A 22,595-nucleotide genomic window follows, 5' to 3' on the forward strand; every position below is an offset into this window, starting at 1 on the left:
CATCGCCATTGGTCTCTGAACAAAGAACCCGTCCGAGTTACATTGTGTCCGCCACAATGGTGAAACAACCCAAACTTTTTTTGTTTTTTACACCCTAATATCTAGTGATCCCATACTCACTAACAACCTAACCCTAAACAATACAATCAGGGGACAACATAAACCAATACAATTAATCTAATAACCAAATAACGAATAAACGAATAAAACAAAAGAATCTATCCAACAGCGTCAATAAGATAAAAAAAAGTCATAAAACAATGAAGTAGAAACCTAAAAAACCATTCTAGACCACATCGTTCCATTCTAGAAACCTTGTAGTAGCATAGAACAAACACTCGAACCTCTAGAACATCCTCCTCTTCATCGTCTTGATTCCACAATCACACTTTGCCTTTACCTGCACAACAAAGAACAATTGAGATGTGTGAGTATTATCACAAATACTCAGTAAGGCAATCTATTGGGCTAAACACAAAAGCGAAAAACCAAACACAATCAATGCACAAAAGCAAGCAAACCAGATAACTCTGAACATATGCGTCGATCGACACTACTCGTCATCACGGTTGACATTGCGCCCTTGTGTTGACCGATGCACTCCTTACGTCGATTGATGTAACCTCGTGTCTCCACCAAATCCCTAGTTGCGTCGACCGAGGACTCCTTGCATCTATCGATGCAGTCGCGCGAAGCATCGCCAAACATGATCTCTCCCAACTCCTCTCGGCTCCAACTGTCACCACAACGTCCATGAAGCCAAAACCACCCTCAACAGGCCATGAACACCACGAAAAACACTCACAAACAAGAACACCAGAAATCAAACACACAAAATCACAATAAATTTTAGCAAATATTTATTAATCAATGTACTTTAGCAAAAAATAAAATTATAAATAATGTATAATAAATTTTAATATTTTTTATTAAATTTAGTTTTATTTACAAAATTTTAAACTCTCACATCGGACAGGTCCTTATCTAGTGTATTTATAAACAATACATTATCATTATTTAGGGTGACAAAGATACAGAAAATATATTCTGAAATATTTGCACCTTTTCCTAAATAGAAAGACTGATTCAGTTACCTTCCAGAAGTTTTAGAAAGAGATTATGACATTTCTGCATAAATTAGTCAGAATTTGGAATTGATCCATTGATGAATTCAAGACAGGGGAAAATTGTCTGTGAGATGAAAGGTTGTGGATAGTAATACTATCGACCGGCATATGATCTTCTGGAAAAAGTTGTGACATATGTGGTATGCGTGTATGCGTCCGTCCATTGCCATAATTGTTTAGGCGAGAGATTCATTCGGTGGTGACAAGAGTTTTGGGCAAAATAGTATGTTGAGCCAAAAAAGTAGCATGAGGGGTTATATGTAAACTCCTCGAGAAAGATAGTTGCCCAAAAACTAAGACAAGGAGCCTAGTCATAATGAACTGAGGCAAGATTTATCCTACAATGACGCAAAACACAATTTTGAGAATTATCTATGTGTACGAGGACATGAACACTACTAGAGGATAGCAAAACCACTTTATGGCAAGGAATCGGAAATTATTAAATACTAATATATATAGAATTACCTTATTGGTTAAATAATTGCATGATCGTGGTTTTTTTAGCAAAAAGAAATAAAAAAGAAATTACGTTTTAATTAAAAATACTGAGAAACGGTGCTTTCGGCAGATATTAGTAAAAACATAACAATATTATTAAATAGATAATTGATGTACTAATACATAAAAGTGAAGGTAAACTATGAAATTTAGAATAAATAAACATCAACTATGAAATATATGGATCAGATTAATTTTAGTTTAAAGTTTAGTATATTCGGATTCCGATCAGGGTAGCGTTGGTGATTATGTTAGCTTAGAAGCACTCAAAATACGTGTCACAAAATTTTCTTGTATTAAGTTTATTTCCAATGAATATCATCTATACTCCATTTTTTACTTGTCTCATTGCATGAATTACAACATATATCAAAGAATACGTCTTGCAGTAAACCTCTAGTGTCTTCTACAGTTCTACCAAAATAAAGTAAACCTTTAGTGTCGTGAACCTGAGAATATAATAAAAGTTAATGACAAATATTATATACAAAGTGCTAAAACGAAGTATAATTCAAAGAATATATGAACCTATATACACGTAATTACTGTTTTACCCTGGTATGAAACCATAACATGACACATTCCACCATTGGCAGTTGCAGAAACTTATTTAACATAGGTCACAAAATAATTAATAAATATTAAAAACCAAAAACATAAACGTTAAAAAATAGTGATAACAAAAATATATTAAGAAATCTTACAAAACTATTTTATAATCTTTCATATCTTGAAATCTTTTTATCACTATCTCATTTTTCATTTTATCTAAGTGCTCTTTTTCAATAAAACAAACTATACAATTATTTAAAAATTGATCACCCATTCGGTTTCGTGTGGTAGTCTTTACAATTTTCATCGCAGGAAACAATCAAAAATAGAAGAAGAAGAATTTTATCTCTCTATGGTGCGATTGTATTACTGTCGTTGAATTCATGAAAACTAGGTATATGTCCCGATAAAAGAAACAATTTATAGACTTTGAGTTTTAGACTTTTAGTTAGTTGGATTTTAATCATTAGTAGTTTTAAAATAGTTGGGCTTAACCTATATTAGCTTAATATATGAATCTGTATAGCTTAAATTATGATACAGTTTACATTTAATTTTAGTTTATATTATAAAAAGAGCTTCCGTCACTGTTCAGTGTAGCACAATAATTAAGTGTTATTATTTTCTGAACTATGATAACTAAAATCCTATTGCAAATTTTTTTTTCTTCAGGATTTAGCATGTGGCACGTGCCACACAAACTAAAGCGTACGTCTGCCCTGCATATCACACATCATTGGATAATTTTTGTTTTGTAAATAACATATGAATCTTCGGTTTGAGATTTCATTTGGTGACGCAATATGACCGAGCGATCTCTTATTCTCCATTATTCAAGGGTGTATAGGGGATGTTCTTGCAAAACGTGGACACGGTCTCTTCCTCCACCCTCGAGATGATCCTCCTCCTCGCGTTCTACCTCGGCATGATTTAGATGGTGGGGTGCCAATTTTTCCTTTCTTAAGTTCTTCTGTTAAGTTTAAACACAAAATTAACATTTTAAACTACCAGAAAATACAAAAATGAAGTTAGGAAAATTTTAAAATATATATATTAGGAATTAATACCAACCTAGTTTCCGGCTAGTAGCCTCAGCGACTCCAGTTTCATGAGAAGCAAAGAAGTAGAAGAAACATGGATAGAAGAAGAGCAATACTCAAGATCTTTGAAACCATTCTTCTTCGTCTCCTTAGTCAATGCACCTAGCCTAACGTACCATATACTGATATATATATATATATATATATATATATATATATATATATATAAACATAGACAAGTCATTTTCGTCCTTGCAATAATTATAAGGGTATTTCTATGTCGTGTGATTTTTTATTGCCAAAGTCTATAGTTAACAAATGAAGGTAAGTTTGAATAGCAATATCTGGCTGATAAGAAACAAGTCATCTATTATTTATTAAGAAATTATTAATCCATGCAATTTTGGAAAAAAAAAAAAATGTAGGTTCCAATAATATTATTAAAATGTTTGATATTTTACTAATGCTTTGGCTTGTACACACTACAACACAACACAGTATGGCGTCTCTAATAGTTAGTTAGTTTGATTAAATCAACTCAAGGCCTCTAATCCATTCTATTAAACTCACAGAAGTCATAAAACTTCATAACTTAACTCATAAAAGATTAACTGGCCTCGTATAAGAGGTAAAAGAGCAAAAGACTTTCAAAATGGATGTTTACAGCCAAATCACTAATCTTGTGTATTCATCTTTTTTTCTTTTTGAAAATTTAATATAAAAATACAACATTGTTCACCCAAAACAACAAAACATATTCTTCATTTATAAACAAAAACATTGGTTTTTATTCTTTTTGGGTTTTAATTTTTTAACTCCCAAAACATTTTAGGATGGAAATAAATTTACGTCATCTCTACAATAACAATGAAATTGAGCTCATTAGACTACTATAGAAACCGTACGAATATCACTGAAGTAACATATATAGCTTGGTTTGTTTATCTAAACTGCAATCCTTTTAGATGGGTGACAACATTTGTACCGCTCACTTGGTGCATTTGACATCTCGTAAAGCAAATTGGCTTAAAATATCAATGAAGGGCAGTATAAACCTACATCAATCCAAAATTTGTCTGAATTTTGATAACTTCGATAGTACATTTTAGAGGTAATTTTTAACACTCTTCTAGAAGTAAATTTTAAGTGGCCGACGTCCAATAGTACGATGGTCAACAGAAAAAGTATTGTAAATGATCATCAAGGTTGTCCAGAAGAAAAGGTCGGCAAACAATTATATTATGGGTAAATTATATGTTATAGCCATAGGACATGTATTATAATTACTTTAGGTAATAAGTGTTGTTTGTTTACATCAAATAGCCACATCCCTTCAAATGGACATTTTTGTCCTGCCAACCGATGAGCTCATTCTAACTGGGGAATTCTCGTCGTTAAGGTTAGTTGCTACAGTGTAAATTAAATATTTAATTACTCATCTTTATGTCACATAGTATTAAATATAAGACAAGAAAAATACCAATCCAATTAATGCTTAGCATCTTTTTATTCTTTTTGTATGTATAGAGAAACATAATCGAAAGTTAGAAAGGAGGAAACAAAAAAAAATTCTGATGAACGAGTAGGATGAAATTGTGAAGAAAAAGAAGAAAATTGAATTTTGTTTTTCAGATAATATATGACGTGGTTAATTTAAAGTTTTAGTATTTATAAAAACACCAATCTTTTATAACAAAGTAAATAGATTTGGTGTTTTGTTTTTTATGTAACAAAAACAAATAGAATGGAATCTGGGTGGTTTAATGTTTGATGTATGACGTATTTGGTGTTGTTGGGTATTTATTTGGGTGTGTTAAATGTTTAATAGCCATGGCAACTAATGTGATGGATGCATTTATGTTGCAAGTGTGTAATGGATATTCCTGTATTTATTGTTCTTGGTGATTGGATACGTGCAGAACAAGAAGAATGAGAATTTGAACATGACAAAGGAAAGTTTGGTAAGTGTATATTACTGAAACGAAACATTACGTACATGGAGCTGTTGTGACAACCCGTCCCGCTGACCACACTAGCCTCACTGCTAGCCCACTAGTCTCACTGCTAGCCGTCCCAACGGACCCAAGCTGGTCCTGCAGGGCATCGATCCTAACCCATCACTGTGGATATCCCAATCCACCAGTAGGTTATTGGTGCGCCAGGCATTCCTCGAACCCTGGTCCTCACCCTTTAACAACCTTCCCACATGACAAGCTGTCACCAGTTGACCTGCAGATCAAAGTTAATGCATTTGTGGACACTGAAAGTCATGAAAATAACAAGTTTCCAAGGACTGAAAATCCAACAAATTCGATGTTGGAGTTAGTTACTGGGGATGAACGCAAGGACGGGGTAGGGGTCGATCAAAATGAGGGTAAAGAGGATGATGAAGAGGATGATGAAGTGGATGATGAAGAGGATGATGAAGAGGATGAAGAAGAGGATGTTGAAGAGGATGATGAAAGTGAGGACAGTGATGGATCAAGTGGAGGAATACGCTTGAGTCAACTATCGAAAGTAGTGAAGGAGATGAAGAAGATTATGATTACAACAAGTGGACAGATTTTGTCGACAGACAAAATGAGATTGGGCATACCAGAGACGGTGGCGAGAATCAGTCTCCAGCGGGTACACCAAGGGAGTTTAGCCGCTTATTACAATTTTGTACGCATAACAATGCATGTGTACGTGATGGACCACTTCTAGGGAATGGTGATATTCAACCGGCTGATCTATGTACGTACAATACAGAATTTATACCTGATGAAGTATGCGAAGATGCTTGTTTTACGTCCACAAATTCAGAAGAACCTGCTATAGCAAAAGGAAATAGTTTAGTCATTGAAATTGGAGAGGCATCATTGGCTGTGATATCTGAATCAGGGGCTGAATCAGGTGACAGATTAGTCACCTTGAATGAGTCGTACGAAGTTTTCAATGGCTTTGAAGCGATGCGAACTGATGAGGCTGAGTTACTTGATATTGTTGATGCTCCAGTGTTTGATGATTTAGCCCATCTATGAGCAGATGAGACACAAGTTGAAATTGCCACGACAGGGGAGTCACTTTATGTTTTTTAGTTTGTTTCAAACCAAACAGATGTTGCAGCAGACAATGTCTATCCATGCAATCAGAAATTGCTATTGTTTCCATCAAATTCGGTCATTTCCACTAAGATTGGAATTGGTATGTGTCGATAGAAGTTGTCCATGGCAGTTGACTGCACATGTTGTAAAGAGATCTACAAATTTCAAAATCAGTAGGTATGTCGATATTCATACTTGTGACATCGACACTCAGAAGAAATATGGTAAACATGCAACTTATAAATTTGTTGGGGAGAGGATCAAGAGTAGATACAGTTCTACGCAAGCAGGACCTAGAGCTGTTGACGTTCCACATCAGATATTAAATGACTTGAACATTCGCATATCATATTCTACCGCATGGAGAGCTAAAGAAGTGGCAGTGGAACATGTTAGGGGTGATGATGAGAAAAGCTACAGGTTTTTACCGACCTATATGTACCTCCTTCCTAAAGCTAATCCAGGAACAATCTATCACCTCCATTCGACACCAGAAGGTGATGGCAAACAAAGGTTCAAGTATGTTTTTGTTTCTCTTGGGGCCTCTATTAGAGGACTAAAATATATGCGGAAAGTCATCGTTGTTGATGGAACACAACTTCAAGGCTGTTACAAAGGATGCCTACTAATAGCGTCAGCCCAAGACGGTAACTTTAATATCTTTCCTATTGCATTCGGTGTTGTTGATGGGGAGACAGATGCATCGTGGATTTAGTTCTTTGATAAGTTAAAGGAGATCGTTCCAGATGATGAAGATTTAATGATAGTTTCAGACCGACATTCTTCAATATATAAAGGGATCAGTGTAGTATACCTCAATGCGCATCATGGAGCGTATATAGTCCATCTGGAAAGAAATATTTCGACAACCTATAATAGATTTGAAGTTTCGGGATTGTTTATAAGTGCTGCAAAAGCATATCGGGTGAGAGATTTTACAAAATATTTTGAGGAATTAAGGAGTAGGAGTCCTGAATGCGCAACATATTTAGAGGATATTGGGCTGGAGTATTGGACAAGAGCATTACTGTAAAGAGGAGAGATACAATATAATGTCAAGCAACACTGGTGAGTCTTTGAATAATGTCCTCACAAAAGCGAAAACCTATCCGATTCTGTACATGGTGGAATTCATTAGGGAGGTAATAATGCGATGGTTTGGTGAAAGGAGGAAAAAAGCTGCCAAGTGTACGTCTTTGATAACTCCTGAAGTTGATGACCGGTTTTTGCAAGAGCTTTATGAATCTGGGAATTTTTCAATTATAATGTCAGGACCGTGGAATTACCAAGTGACTAGCAAGACAGGCAAAGGCAAGCATTTCCATGTTGTTCTAGATCGGTGTACGTGTACCTGTCTAGTGTACACAAGGTTAGGAATTCCGTGCGAACACGGTCTAGCGGCTGCAATACATTTTGGCATAAATCCGAAGTCTGTTGCTGCTGCGTGGTATATGCTTAACGTTTTTACAGCTTTCTTATCAAGAACCTGTTTTACCTATTGAGGATCCAAAAGAAGTCGATATCCCACTTGATATCTCTGAACTTCATTTAATCCCCCCTCCACATAGTAGAAGACCACCGGGAAGGCCTATTTCAAAGAGGATTAAATCAAAGGGAGAAAACCGGGTAAGTAGTTATTGTTTTGAATATGTTATTGCGTTACCATACTCTATATTAGATATGGTAGACCTGAAGTAGCACTTTCCATTTATTATTAACAGAAAACAAGAAAGAAATGTCCTCGTCCAAATAAGTGTACCAGGTGTAGAAGCTCGGGCTATAACAAGAAGACTTGCAAAAATCCGATTTAAAGAACCTGTTTTTTCTGTAAACCGCCCAATGTAGGGTGTGTATTGCTATTCACTTGTTTGGTTTTACGGTTGTTGATGTTTCTCCTCGTTTTCAGTTGTTGATGTTTCTCCTCGTTTTCAGTTGTTGATGTTTCTCCTCGTTTTCAGTTGTTGATGTTTCTCCTCGTTTTCAGTTGTTGATGTTTCTCCTCGTTTCCTCTTTTGACATCCACCTGTAACTATAACACCGATAACTGAATATCAGTTCATAAATATCCTCAGCACCTTTGATTTTAATATCACTTCCAATCAATAACACAATTGTCAAAATACCTTTCTCTTCAGGTCGTATCTGTTTTGGGCACTCATCATCACCTCCCACCCATATTGCCTCATCCCATTTGTGGCCAACATTAATGAGATTTTCAATGTTCTCAACTTGATGGTCTTCCTCCTCATCACGCTAGCAGAATGATCCACGAGAATAATGCTCCCCTGATTCGACCATCCACCTAATAACCACCTATAAGTCAGAGCACCGCCCTGTCAAGGCGGAAGCTGCGGGTTCGAGCCTAGACGAGGGCTCCCAAACACATCGTAAGCTAAACCGGTGCTGATATATGTATAACAAAATATATACCAATTAGAGAACTTAAACTTTTATATCACATGTGTACGTACTATATCAAACACAACCACGTACATACCTCTTTAGCAGCCTCACATGCGAAGATGCTTGATGTCCGGATTGGGCGCAGTTTAGACAGATTATGGATCGATCTTTGAGTAAACGCCTTATCCTCTTCGTCAGACGGTATTAATTTTGCAGGTGATGGGACAGTTTCAAATGCCAGCAGTTGGAGAGCAAGAGCAAATCCATGAACAGCTATTGATCGTTGCTTGCAACTTTTCACTAATCTGTCAACATCTGCAGGACTATTAAACCCTGTAATTGTCTCCATCGTCCTCTCAAATGACAACCTTCCCCATGGGTATTTGAAGAAAAATTCAATATTCTTGGTCATCTCCACTGTTTTGGATGTAGGTTTGACTAGCTGAGTAACGCATGTGAGTACACCATCGACTATTATTATCAGCGACAAAGCAACTTTCTTCCACATTTCCATCTCTTCAGTCTCCAACATCTGGATCAAGTCGGTGATTGTTAGTTCCTTTTTTTCCCGAATAGAGTCTTCCAAACAGTCTTACATCCTTCTTCCTTTTAAACCACTGCGTTCACATCTCTCTTTTTTGGATATTTACCACATTCGAGACCTGTCAACTTAGCAAATTTTTGTAATCCAAACTTTATTGGATGACCACCAAAATCAATCCACATCTCATGCCGTTTTCTGACGGTAAACTAATCCATGGATAAGATTTCTTGAGAATGAGGCCTTGTTGGCAGGGATACGAAAAAGCTGCCCAAATAGAGACTTTAACAAGTTTTCCATTTATGTTGTTCCATTCAGCACTTTTGATATTATAGCAAGATACTCTGGTCTAGAATACACATTGATCTTGGTTTCGAGAAAGTGGTCAAGAGCAAATAACCTCCTCGGTAAATCCAAACTCCTTGGAGGAACATTCTCTTGTTCTTCCGGATCCATCCTACAAAGAACAATTTGGTACATATTAGTCTATAAGTACACAAGAACTATGAACCCAAATTCAATGTATACCATATTTTCAATTAATACACAATTACGGTTCTACTGTCTAATCCCATCCACCCCGAATATATAATAATTAAGAGAATTCGAAAACTTTGTCTACCAAATTTCCAATTTCTACACAATTACGATTCGACTTTGTTTCCCCTCCCTAAATACATCGTTATTAAGAGAATTGAAATTTTTTCTAGTCAAACCATTTTCCCCAAAATTGTATTTATGGAACTCGGAAACGTAGGATTTCGCGGCCAATCTCCTTTCAATCAAATGGGAAAATCAATCCAATCACTTACCTTCTTAATCTACTCTGGTAACCTGGCTACTTTGGCGCGAACCTTCAATCTCTTCCTACTCTTCTTCTTCTTCTCCTTCTTCTAGGACTTCTTCTTCTACTTCTTGCAGATCTACACAATCTCTCCCGATTCTTCGAATTGGTGTTCGACAACCAAATCGGACAACAAAATCGCCGTCATATCTCCGGATTCTTCGTCCGTTTATCGTGTAGATTGACAGACGATTTATTTTTACTGTAGAAGATATTTGTTTTTTTAATCTATAAAGTGAAAAAGTGCAACGGTTGATTTAATGAAAAGAAACTGAATTTTATTAACTCTGTTGGGTAACGAAACTGAACTGTAATTGTTCGGTTAGAGGGTATAGTTGTCTTCATTAACGTAGGTGGCTAAAACGTGGAATGAAACTTTGAGTTTTCCTTTATGTGAGAAATTGTGTTTGGTGTGTTCCATGAAAATTTCTTTTATATTATCTCAGCTTTTGCTCTTTGAGTCCGCTTTCAGTCAAGTCAATCCAATCTCGAAAGGTAATAAAAATAGTTTTGGACAAGCTCTACCAATCATAAGTAAATTTTCTCTCTTGGTGAGTTAACTAGTTTCTGTTAATTAAATTGTACTGTTATAAATTTCTGCTAAAGAGCGTTTCGGTGAAGAAAGACGTTGGAAGAGCGATATATTACTCATTTAGAGTCTATTTAGGAATTTTCTTCAGATTGCGGATGCCAGATTAGTAGATTTAGATTCCTTTTGTAGACTGTAGATTTAGATTCCTATTCCTATTATTCTATCGAACATAGAATAAGGCCTCAGAAAATTCAGCTAAACATAAAAATTAAACAATGAGAACAAAAATTGATCAGATAATAAATATTTACAACAACCACCAGTTTAATATATGCTAACATCAGATAGCCCTAAAAGTTTTATTTAACATGCCAAACTACGAAAGTGAACAAAAATATGAACAACTTGCACATTCCATCTATATATATATAATCCTTCATAATTACAAGAGAGATTTTATAACTTTTGATATAATTTGAACTACAATGTACAAGACATTATTTGGACATAGAATTAAGTTACCACTTTTCTCTTTGGTTTATTGGAACGACTTTGCTACGGACCTTGACCTCTACGTGATTTTCTGAAGGTGGTGCATGGATTCGTGACATAACCGGAGGAACGAGTGATGTCATAATAACCATTATTATACTGCCTTCAAAATATCAACTAGCTAATTTATCTTACATAATAGAAGCAGGGAAAGGGGGAAGATAGAAAGTGAAAACTTTACATAAGTCTTTTATGTCTCCGAAATTGCCAAGTATAAACAGTATATGGCTACTGAATGAAATTGGGTTAACACGTTCTATAATTAAGACTGAGACACTGGAAGATGTCACGAGGTACTAACAAAATAAATATCAGACATGGTGGATGCTGGTGGTGTTGACTAATGTTCAAAAACGTGTTTTGCTATAAACCATGTATTTTCATGTCATTTTTTCTTACAAATTACCATTAGTGGTTTAATGAATTTTGGTGGTCTTTCTATTCATACTTAACGTAGATATATACTTAGATTTATCCACAATATTTCTGTCTCATGAGATTGAGAACATGTCGAATCCACCTAATGCAGAAAGTTTAAATGTTGATGAACCAGTTCCTGTTCCTCTAGTGGATATCTATGATCCTAGAAATTGGAATAATCTTGACAACAAAACAAGGAATTTGTTAATTGAAAAAGGACCGAAAAGAGATATAAATGTTGTGTTCCCTATAGATGATGAAACTAAATGACACTTTGCATATAAGTATTATTTTAGAAAGTTGAGTAATGGAGAGACTGATGATAGGAAGTGGTTGGTTTACTCAAAGTATGTGGATAAGGTGTATTGTTTTTGCTGTAAGTTGTTTCAGACTCATGGTCAATTAAGTTTATTAGCAACCGAAGGTTTAAGAGATTGGAAACATATTGGTGATAGGTTAAAAAAATCATGAGAAAAGTGAGGAACATATGGCTAATATGAGGATTTGGAATGATGTAAAAGTTAAATTTCAAAGTAATCTAACTATTGATAAAGAATTCCAAAAAGAAATTGCAAAACAAAAAGAACGTTGGAGACAAGTTTTATACAGAATAATTTCTGTTGTGATATGTCTTTCAAAAAGAAATCTCGCGTTTCGGGGTTCAATTGATAAACTTTATCAAGATAGTAATGGTAATTTTTTAGGGATGATTGAGATGATTGCTGAATTTGATTTGATTATGCAGGATCATATTAGACGTATCCAAACTCATGAGATGCATCATCATTATCTTGGTCATAACATTCAGAATGAGCTGATTTCTCTTCTCGCTTATAAGGTCACGTTTTCTATCACAAGTGTTATTAAAGAGGCAAAATACTTTTCTATTATCCTTGATTGTACACCCGACGTGATTCATCAAGAACAAATGAGTATAATAGTACGATGCGTAAATATGTCAAATGAAAGGATACAAATAGAAGAGTATTTCTTAGAGTTTCTAAAAGTGGATGATACCTCAGGACTAGGTCTCTTTAAAGAATTACAAAATGCTCTTAAGTCACTTGATCTTGAGATTAAGGATGTGAGGGGACAAGGTTATGATAATGGTTCTAATATGAAAGGAAAACATCAAGGAGTTCAAAAGCGAATGCTAGAAATAAATCCGAAAGCATTGTTTATGTCATGTTTCTGTCATAGCTTAAATCTAGTTGTTAGTGACATGGCACATTCTTGCTTGAAAGCTGTATCTTTTTTTGGGATTGTGCAACACATATACTTTATTTTCAGGCTCTACCAAAAGAATGGAATGTTTTACTTAAGCATGTTCCATGTTTTACGGTAAAAAATCTTTCTAATACTCGATGGGAGAGTTGAATCAAAAGTGTCAAGGCTATAAGATATCAAACTCCTCAAATAAGGTCAGCTTTACTATAATTATATACTTTGTGTGATGATGCTATTTCAAAGAGTGAAACTGAAAGTTTGGTAGATGCACTTGAAAATTTTGAGTTTTTACTTGGGATGGTTATTTGGCATCACATTTTGTTTGCTATTAACTTGGTGAGTAAGAACTTACAAGCTAAAACTATGTGTATTGATGATGCAATGAAGCAAGTAGAAGGTGTGATGTCTTTTTTTGAGAAATATAGAAATGATGGATTTAGCTCAAGTATGACTATAGCTAAAGGTCTTGCTGATGATATGAATGTTGATGTCGTATTTCCAAGTAAGCGTCGGAGGTTTAGGAAAAAAACAGTTTGACGAGAACAGTCATGATGATGTAATTCAAACACCTGAAGATGCTTTTAAACTTTATTATTTTTTGGTTGTAGTGGATATGGCAATTGCTTCTTTGAGAAGTAGTTTTGAGGAAATGAGAACATTTCAGACTGTTTTTGGATTTTTATATAATTGAGTGAAACTAAAGTCACTTGATGCTATTTAATTAAGAGAAAGGTGCACTAATTTTCATAATACATTTTCTCATTGTGGTTCATTGGATGTTGATTTGGATGACATTTTCTCTGAGTTAAGAATATTGCACGTGACTTTATGGGATGAAGCAATGACACCTATTGAGGTTCTTGAGTTTGTAAAAAACATTGGTTGCTATCCAAACGTTGTTATTGCTTATCGACTTTTACTAACCACTCCTGTGACAGTAGCATCAACGGAAAGGAGTTTCTCTAAGCTAAAATTGCTGAAAAATTATTTGAGATCATCAATGTCTCAAGAAAGATTGAACGGTTTAGCAATTTTATGCATTGAAAAAGATATTTTGGAGAGTTAGGATTTTGAAACAATTATTAATGATTTTGCATCAACAAAGGGTAGAATGAAATGTTTCATATGATCCAAATAATTGATATTTTCTCTTTTGTTTCAGATCTAACTATCTTGTGGTTGGAGTGCATGTGTGGACGAACAATTGAAGCTTCTAAACCAATTTTTTTTTTATCTACTACAAAAAAAATTAATTTTCTTTTTGATAGTGATCTAGTTTTTTTTTTTTTTACTTTATTTGATATCTAAATTTTGTCATATTTATTGGAGATTTTGTTTTTTTAATAAAAGGTCCATTTTAAGTGTTTTGCCTAAGGTTGTCAAAACTGTTAAGACAGGGCTGAATATTTGAATATCTGTCATATTTTTAAACAGAGTAAACATTTAAATATTGTATTCCTTTAAAACGAATGCAAATTTTTAAAAGGTTAGACCAGTTTCAGCCTATAGATTGCATATATACATATGTACTTACATTTAATGAGTTTATGTTAAACCATTGTGCCAATGGTTAGTCCAATACTCTTAAAGTATAACCTAATTATCAACCCCAAGAGATATCTAAGACCATCTCTTTCCATTAGAGCAACTTATATGAGTTGCTCAAAATTAAACTAATTATATAATTTATATTAAAATAATTAAAGCAATCCAATAAGAACTTCAAACAAAATACCATTCCCCTAGAGAGAAGGGAGAGAGAGAAGGGAGAAAGGAAAGAAGAAAATAAGAAAAAAAAATTGTCTTTTTTATTTACCTATTACCCAACCAAAAATTGACAAATATCGTTGCTCATAGGTTGCTTTCGATACCTCTATAAGAAACGATTCTATGATAAATGGACAATATTTTGGGTTTTTGATTTACTTTTAAGCTCTAAAATATTAAGCAACCCCTAGAATAATCCTCAGTGGAGATGCCCTAAAACTAGATTCCACAAGTTTATTATTTGGTGACTTTTTTACAAAAAAAAAAACAAAAATACATACGTTAGCCATAGGATAAGTTTTTTATTTACTTTAAGTCAAAGTGAAAAACATTTTTCATCTGTTAGTCACCTCCATAAATCTGGACAACTAAATCCTTCTAGCAAAGAAACCGAACACTTGTAGTTACTTAAGTCAGTTAAGAATGTTTTCCTTCGAGTGACTAAATGAAGAAAATCTAGTTGCTACAGTAAAAGAAGAAAATTATATTAGTGAGTTGCTACAGAACTCCTACAAAACAATAAAAAATATTAAAAATAATTATATTTTTTAAGTTTCTATTTCTTTTTGTTTTCATATTTTCTCTCTTTTCACTTTCCTAATTATTTTTTAGTTTTAACTTTGATTCTACTTCTTTTTTTATCTCTCTTTTAAGATTCATTTTACTATATTAATTTTTTAATTTTGATCTATTTTTCCTTTTTTTTTTTAACTTTGAATCTTATTATGTTATTGAAAACAATTTCATATTATTATTACTATGTACATGGTAATATACTGTGTTTTTATGTGTACGTACACATTTGAAATAATTTCTATGCATATAAAACCTTATTTGCAGCAAGTATTTTACAAATATACCACCAAAAAGTTTTCAATAATACGTTTATAAATTAAATCATCATTTTATTGAATATACCTCATGTACGCCTATCACTAAGTTTTATATAGGCCATGTTCTTTTCACGATTGCTGCCACACCTCCGCCGACCAACAAATTACACTAACTTTTTCTTTTCCTATCGGTGGTTTCTTTCTCATTCTTTGCTTCTCTATTTTTCTTTGTTCATTTAATTTATTGTCGCTGGTGTCGCTCGTTTTTTCAGCGACTGTTGGTAAAACTAAAAAATGTCGCTGCGACTGCTTTTATGGTATTGTTGGTGTACTCCCGCTAACTTGAATCTCAAGTTACTTGTATTTTTTTAGTCGCTGACCGCTAATCCAGCGATCGTGAAAAGAACATATACTACTAACTGTGTACATGGAGGAATTATCTGAAAGAGAATCATTTACGTATACGATCACAAAAAGTATGGTATAGGTGAAGTGAATAGTTTAAGGTAAGGTATGGAGGGTCATCAAGGAGGTTTTACCTGTAAAATAAAGTTCTTAGAAAATTTAAGATAAAACATAGGTAAGTGTGGTTTCACGTCGAGAAAATGATTCAACAATGAAACTAGTATCTTTCTTGGTGTGTAAAATGGAATGTGAATGAATGATATGATGATGAACAATGGTGAAAGCAAGGTGTTTCAATTCCCCTTATGCAATTGTAGTATAAGAGGTGTCAATCCAATCTGAGAGTTTGCAAGCAATTAGGATGTGCATAAATGTCTAAGTCAAGCCAAATATTAAGGATGTTTGTCACTAACAATCCTATGATGAAATGTAAAATGCAGAATGTAAAAACTACTAGAACTAGGTGCTAAATGTAAATGAAACAGAATGATTATAACAGTTATGTAGCTAGAACAGAAATAGAAACTATGGTAATGAACTAATGCAAGGCAAGTAATGAACAGGACACTAAGTAAATGCAACAGAAATGCAACTAGAATGAGACAAGAGATAAGACAGGACAACTACAAAGCATAAACGAAAGTTCTGGGGATGAACTCGAGCAAGCACTCGATCGAGTGTAGATCGAGTGCAGGGTCGAGCTGGACAAATCCGGAAAACAGAGCAATGCAAGAAAAACAGAACAATACAAAAGCGAATCAAACAACGATCAAACAACATGATTTAAGCTAGGAAATCAATAAACAAGGAAGGTCTTGAGGAGGGATTCGTGGGCTGGACTATGATTGAGGTCATCTAACTTGGTCAACAAATCTCAAACAACTTGAGCTAATCTCTAAACATATATTTCTAAAACATATTTAATCCACTCTCATGGCGAGAAATAATCAAAATCATGCATCTCTAGACTTGTTCTCACAAAGTAAAGAATCTACACAAGTAGGCATTAAGCAATATGTCAAATACCAAACAAGACCTCTAATCTCTTAGCAAGCCTAATGGTAAACTCTAGATCTAGCCTTATCTATGCTTCTTAAACATTGGTGTGATGCTAAGATGCTTGAAATCAGATCCTACCCTCTCAGTTATAGGACCAACATTAAGAACATCTAGCCTAGAAGAGATCTACAACAATCAAGCTTGACCAAATCAAACAAACCTCAAACACAACCCAGCCTAACCCATCCTCAAGATCCTAAGCAACTACTCACAAGAACACATGATGAACAACAAAGTAATAAACCCAGAAAATACCGAAACTTGAATCAATAGAAAGATAAAGGAAATATCTACATTATTGAAGAAGGAATCAAACACGAATTCTTAATATCTTGAAAGTTATGGAACCAACAAAATCCAAGAATCTTATGTTTTTCTCCTTCAAGGAGGTACAAGATCTAAAAATAAAAGTGCAAAAGGAATAATTCCCAAAAGGGTAAAAACTAGGTTTTTGACTAATTAAAAAGCTGGCCTCTCTAAAAAGTTGGACTCATTTGTGACTGTTGGTACAAAGCCTTTAAATAGAAAAAGTAGTGGAAGCCCTAAAAATGCTAAAACACAAAATAGCTAGGCGGCTCGGCCAACTCGACCCGGTGCTCGGTCGAGTTGGCTCCTCTTATGCTCCTTCCACTCGGTCAAGTCCCTCTCTGCACACGGTCGAGTGGGCGGTCGAGTGGGACTCCGGACCTTGGTTCTTCAGCCTTAACTCTCTTGATTTCTCCTCATGATTGCTTCACTTCTCCTCAGCATTGCTTCCATGCTCCTTAAGCTCCAAAATCACTTGTTTATGCATGAAAAGATGCAAATGCAATGCAACTAAACTCTAATGCAAGAACAGTCCTAAAGCTATGCAATAATAGTCAAAATGGATAGCAAAAGATGCAAAAGATGTGAATATATTAAGGGAAAACAGGGTAAAATATATGAACATCAACACCCCCAAACTTAGTCTTTGCTTGCCCTCAAGCAAATGAACAAGACATAAGAAGGTAGGTGAGGTTTGAAAGTGGGATCTCAGCTCCTAAAATTTGCAAATAGACTATCTAGAATCAATGTCCAAGTTACTAGTACTATGATGCAAGTTGAATGAGCTGTACATAAAGATTTTAGACAAGCATATCACAACCTTTACTGATTTGAGCCTTAGATGTCCACATGCATTCAAATCAACCATTTCCTTTAACATTCATTAATCAAGAACATGAATCAATTCTATGCAATGCTTAAACTCATTTGGCTTGGTAGTAAAAGGTTTAGAGACAATGATGGTCTCTCTTTAGAGTGGGGCTTATCAATATCACGGTTCTCTCATAAAAATGGATTGAACTTTAGAAGAATGCTAAAGGTAAGAACACTTAAACACATACAAGAACAAAACCTTGTCTACCCAAAGGCACCCAAAGTGTTTATCCTATCAATCTAAACCCAATTGATCCTAGTGCTACCCTTTAACTTCTTCTCTTCTCTTTCACCCTTTTCTCTTTTGATTTTAAAGTCTTAGGAGAGGTTTCTTATTTGATCTTTCTAGTGTGATGAGGGATTCTTACTTATTTGCCATGGTTCTCTTTTCTTCTTATTCTTAAGACATATAAGCATTTTGCTAGACTTTTCTTTTTTTTCTTTTCTTTTCTTTAACTAGAACCATCTTCAACAACAATTTTTTACTTCCCATCCTTTCACTAGATTTTGATTTTACTTAAACACATTCCCCTACTAAAGACTCTAACCTTTTCTTTCTCTTTTCCTATTTTCTTTTTTTTTTCTTTTTCAAACAACCAAATCTCAAACCCAACAATGAAATCACCTAGTCATATCTAGTTTGGAAAATGCAAACTAGAACTACACAAGGCATTATTCTTGTCAGTTCAAACCTAACACTTTCTACCAAGCTCAATCCCAAAATAGGCCTTACACACTCAATAATAAACATGGCTTGAAAGAAGGGTTGGTTAAGGGTATTGGAAACTGATTTTAATGATTCAATCAGCTACTTGGATCAACAAGAGTGGTAAAAAGGAGAAAGATGATCCAAATATGTATATGGTATCCATGAGTTTAAAGCAATGCACAAACTGATAATTACAAGTCAATATTAGGTTCATATAAATAGGAAATGACATCAAATCACAACATGCTTCAATTTAGACCAAATGCAATGCATGAATTCAAGGCTTGGTTCAATCTTATGCTTCTAACTACTCAACTAGCATCAAAGTACTATTAACTTGGGCATTGATCCTAGTTTAGTGAATTAAACAAGCTAACAAGGCAAAACTCATCATAGATCCCTAATGCAAATAATTAACAGTCCTACATGAAACATGCTAAACAAGATGCTATTATGCAATGCAAACTACATGAACACTCTTTTTGTTTTTATAAAGATTTTTGCAAAAATTTTCAAATTTTTAGGGGTTTTCTATGCCTTAGATGCTATGCAAATACTAACATGATGATGATAAAAATTTGAAATAAGAAAACACAACACAACATCAAATGCTATCTCAAACCCTCCACCAAACTTAAATCACAAGTTAAGAGGATTTAAGATAGAAAACAAAACACAATGTCAAATGCTATGATATTTACAAGTGAAGGTGATAGTGATACCTCAAGGATTGGAGAAGAAACTGTCCACATCCTCATTCATGCTGTCAAATGTGTAGTTGGGGTCTGGTTGGTGACTTGGAGAAGGTGATTGGGGCAGCTCGACGATGGGAACTGACTGGGACTCGGTCGAGTACCTCTCGTGGGCTGGTCGAGTGGGCTTACGAGTCTACTTCCCCAAGTCCAAATCTCTCTATACCCATCTACACTTTCATTGAAAGGCCTGTCCAACACAAACATAAAAGAAAACACATCAAAACTACAATTAAAATAAAGCTTATTTACAAAGGATACCTTAGGGACTTCCTCCCTAGTGAGCTTGTTTAGAGTCACTAAGCTTGACTTTGGTTGCCTTCTTAGGCTTTGTTTAGATACCAAGGAGGTGATGAAATCCTCCATGGCACTTCTTGATCACTGTGAGTCTGATCCTTGATCACCTCCCCCTTAACACACAAACCATAGTTCTTCTTGATTTTGAGCTTTGGTCTTGCTTTCCTCAAAGACCTCTTGTTTAGCTTGACTTGGAGATACTTAACCATACCAGTCAACTCTTGAACTGGCCTCTTAAGCTTTTCCACAGAATATTCTTGAAGAGAGAGATTGTCCTTTGGAGTTGCCACTTCACTTAAACCTTCATGACCACATTTTTCCTTGATAGTAAAAGGTTGATCATCAATGGTAGGAAGGTTGGTTGGGTTATAGATGTTAAACTTCATAGCTATACCCTCAGAAATGTTCAAGGTCACAAGACCTTCCTTAACATCAATAACAGCTCCAACTGTGGCTAAGAATGGCCTCCCAAGGATGATAGGATCTTCAGGTTCCTTGTCCATATCCAATACCACAAAATCTGTATGAACCTTTGCTCTTCCTATCTTGACTGGAATATTCTCCAACTTGCCAACCACATCTCTGTTTGAACCATCAGTTAGGCATATATGAAGGTTGGTGGACTTGAAGTCAGTGTGCCCAAGCTTTTGTGCTATAGAATAGGGCATCACACTGATAGATGCTCCCAAGTCACATAAGCACCGGTTGTAGTGAAGATAGCTAAGTGTGCAAGGCAGATAGAATGGACCTGGATCCTTAAGCTTAATTGGGATGATAACTCCTCCAAGGTCTTCAAGATCCTTTTCATCTTGAGCTTGAGCCTTCTTCTTTGATAAATCAAGCAAAAAATCCTTATAGAGAGGATATGGATCATACTGTTCCAAGACAGGTCCTCTCTCTTCTTCTTAGTAAGCAATGATGATCTCTTGTATGGCCATCACTTCCTCTTGTTTCTCAATCACAACCTCTTCCTTCAAAGCCTTCACTTCCTCTTGTTGCAAAGCCAACATTTCTTTTTTCTCAATGATTTCCCTTAATTCTTTAAGCTTCTGTGCCTTGAAACGTCTGGGGAATGGTAGAGGCGGTTTGTAAGCAGGAGGGATGTACTTAGCAGGCTTGACAACTTCTGACTCTTCAGCTCGATCGACCACTCGAGCACTCACTCGGTCGAGTGCTTGCTCGAGCACCTGGTCGAGTGCAATACCGGATTCAGTCTGCTTTGCACAAACTTCACTCTGAGCTTCAAGAAATGACCAATCCTCCCCAACTTCAATTTCATTGTCCTCAGTGACTTCTTCTTCAAAGATATGAATGGCTTTGGCAGTAAACTCCCTTGGGTTTTGAACTGCTTTTCTAGGGATTTGGGTGGGTTTTGGAGCTGAAGTAGATGCTATATTGCTCTCCCTATACTTCACTCTTGAGTTCAGACCTTCAAACTTCATATTGAGATCATTATACTGTGATGTTAACCTTTGATTCAACTCAGCAAATTGTTTAGCCTCCTCAAGCTTTCCATTGGCTTGCCCAACCAGGAATTGTTGCATCATAGCTCTTAAGTCTTGTTCCTGACCTTGGTTAGTCTGAAACCCTGGTGGGGGACACAATTGGGGCTGGAACACCTGTTGTTGCTGCTTGGGTATATAGTTTTGTTGCTGTTGAGGTTGTTGAGGTTGTTGAGGGGGTAGAATTGATCTTGTGGGTTAGCCACATTGTTACTCCTATAAGAGAGATTGTTATTCTTGAGTCCTCCTTGGTTGTAACCTTTGAATCCTCCCTGGTTTTGCATGTAGCACAACTCAGCAAACTCCCTATCTCCTTCTTGGACTGGAGCTTCTTCTTCACTAATGAAGTGGATTGTCTGTGATTGGCTTAGTAGGATTTTGTCAAGCTTCTCATTGACCATCTTCAAATCCTTCTTGTACTTGTCCTCTTGATCAATAGATGTGGACCTTATTGTTCTGTCATAGTCCTCATTATAATTTCCATCAGACTGAGCAAGGTTCTCAACCAATTCCCATCCTTCTTCCACATTCTTGTTTAGGAAGTTGCCATTTGAAGCTGTATCAAGAAGCATTCTTATTTTGGGAAGCACCCCTCTATACAAAGTGCTTAGAAGGGACTCATTGCTGAAGCCATGGTGAGGACACTGAGTCTGGAATCCTTTAAACCTCTCCAAAGCTTCACAAAAGCTCTCATTATTCCTTTGAGCAAACCCAGAAATTTCATTCCTCAACCTAGCAGTCTTTGCATTGGAGAAGAACTTGGCCAGAAAAGCTTTCTTGCATGCATCCCATGTGGTTATTGCTCCAGTAGGAAGTAGGAAGAGTCTTCTCCCAGATATGATCTTTGTCTCCAAGGGAAAATGGGAATAGCCTTAACTTGAAGCCATCTTCACTTATTCCATTGATTTTTGTGAGTCCACATATCCTGTCAAACTCATCAAGGTGATCTAGAGGATCCTCCATTGGCAACCCATGAAATTTGTTGGCTTGTATCATGGAGATCAATCCACTCTTGATTTCATAATTATTATTGGCAACTGCAGGAGACACAATACCAGCTCTTTGGTTGTGTGTGTTAGGTGCATCCCCAGCACCAATGTTTCTTGCCCTTGGAGCTTGTTGATCTTGTTGCTCCATTAGCACTTGTTGTTCTTGTTCCTGATTGATTCTTGGTTTCTGCTGTCTCGGGTCCCTTGGTGGTCGGTTGATGTGATCAAGGAGTCTCTGAAGATTGTGATGACCCTTGGATCTTGTTTGCATTAACAGA

General features: G+C 35.5%; 1 long non-coding RNA gene, 1 other non-coding gene and 1 pseudogene across 2 annotated transcripts; 2 read left to right on the forward strand and 1 right to left on the reverse strand.

Moving 5' to 3' along the window:
- Positions 1 to 2,676: 2,676 nt before the first annotated feature.
- LOC104750329 (uncharacterized) lies at positions 2,677 to 3,398 on the reverse strand. Its single transcript, XR_761592.2, has 2 exons — positions 3,252 to 3,398; positions 2,677 to 3,150 (listed from the first exon to the last, which is right to left on the reverse strand). It is a non-coding gene; the product is annotated as an uncharacterized LOC104750329 (long non-coding RNA).
- A 2,936-nt stretch (positions 3,399 to 6,334) lies between these two features.
- LOC147925484 (uncharacterized) lies at positions 6,335 to 8,117 on the forward strand (annotated as a pseudogene).
- Positions 8,118 to 21,955: 13,838 nt separating this feature from the next.
- Positions 21,956 to 22,062, forward strand: LOC147925485 (small nucleolar RNA R71). The gene has a single exon (XR_015585514.1). It is a non-coding gene; the product is annotated as a small nucleolar RNA R71 (small nucleolar RNA).
- Positions 22,063 to 22,595: the final 533 nt, after the last annotated feature.

Source organism: Camelina sativa, chromosome 16 (assembly GCF_030686135.1).
Source record: "Camelina sativa cultivar CO46 ecotype springtype chromosome 16, ASM3068613v1".
Taxonomy (NCBI): Eukaryota; Viridiplantae; Streptophyta; class Magnoliopsida; order Brassicales; family Brassicaceae; genus Camelina; species Camelina sativa.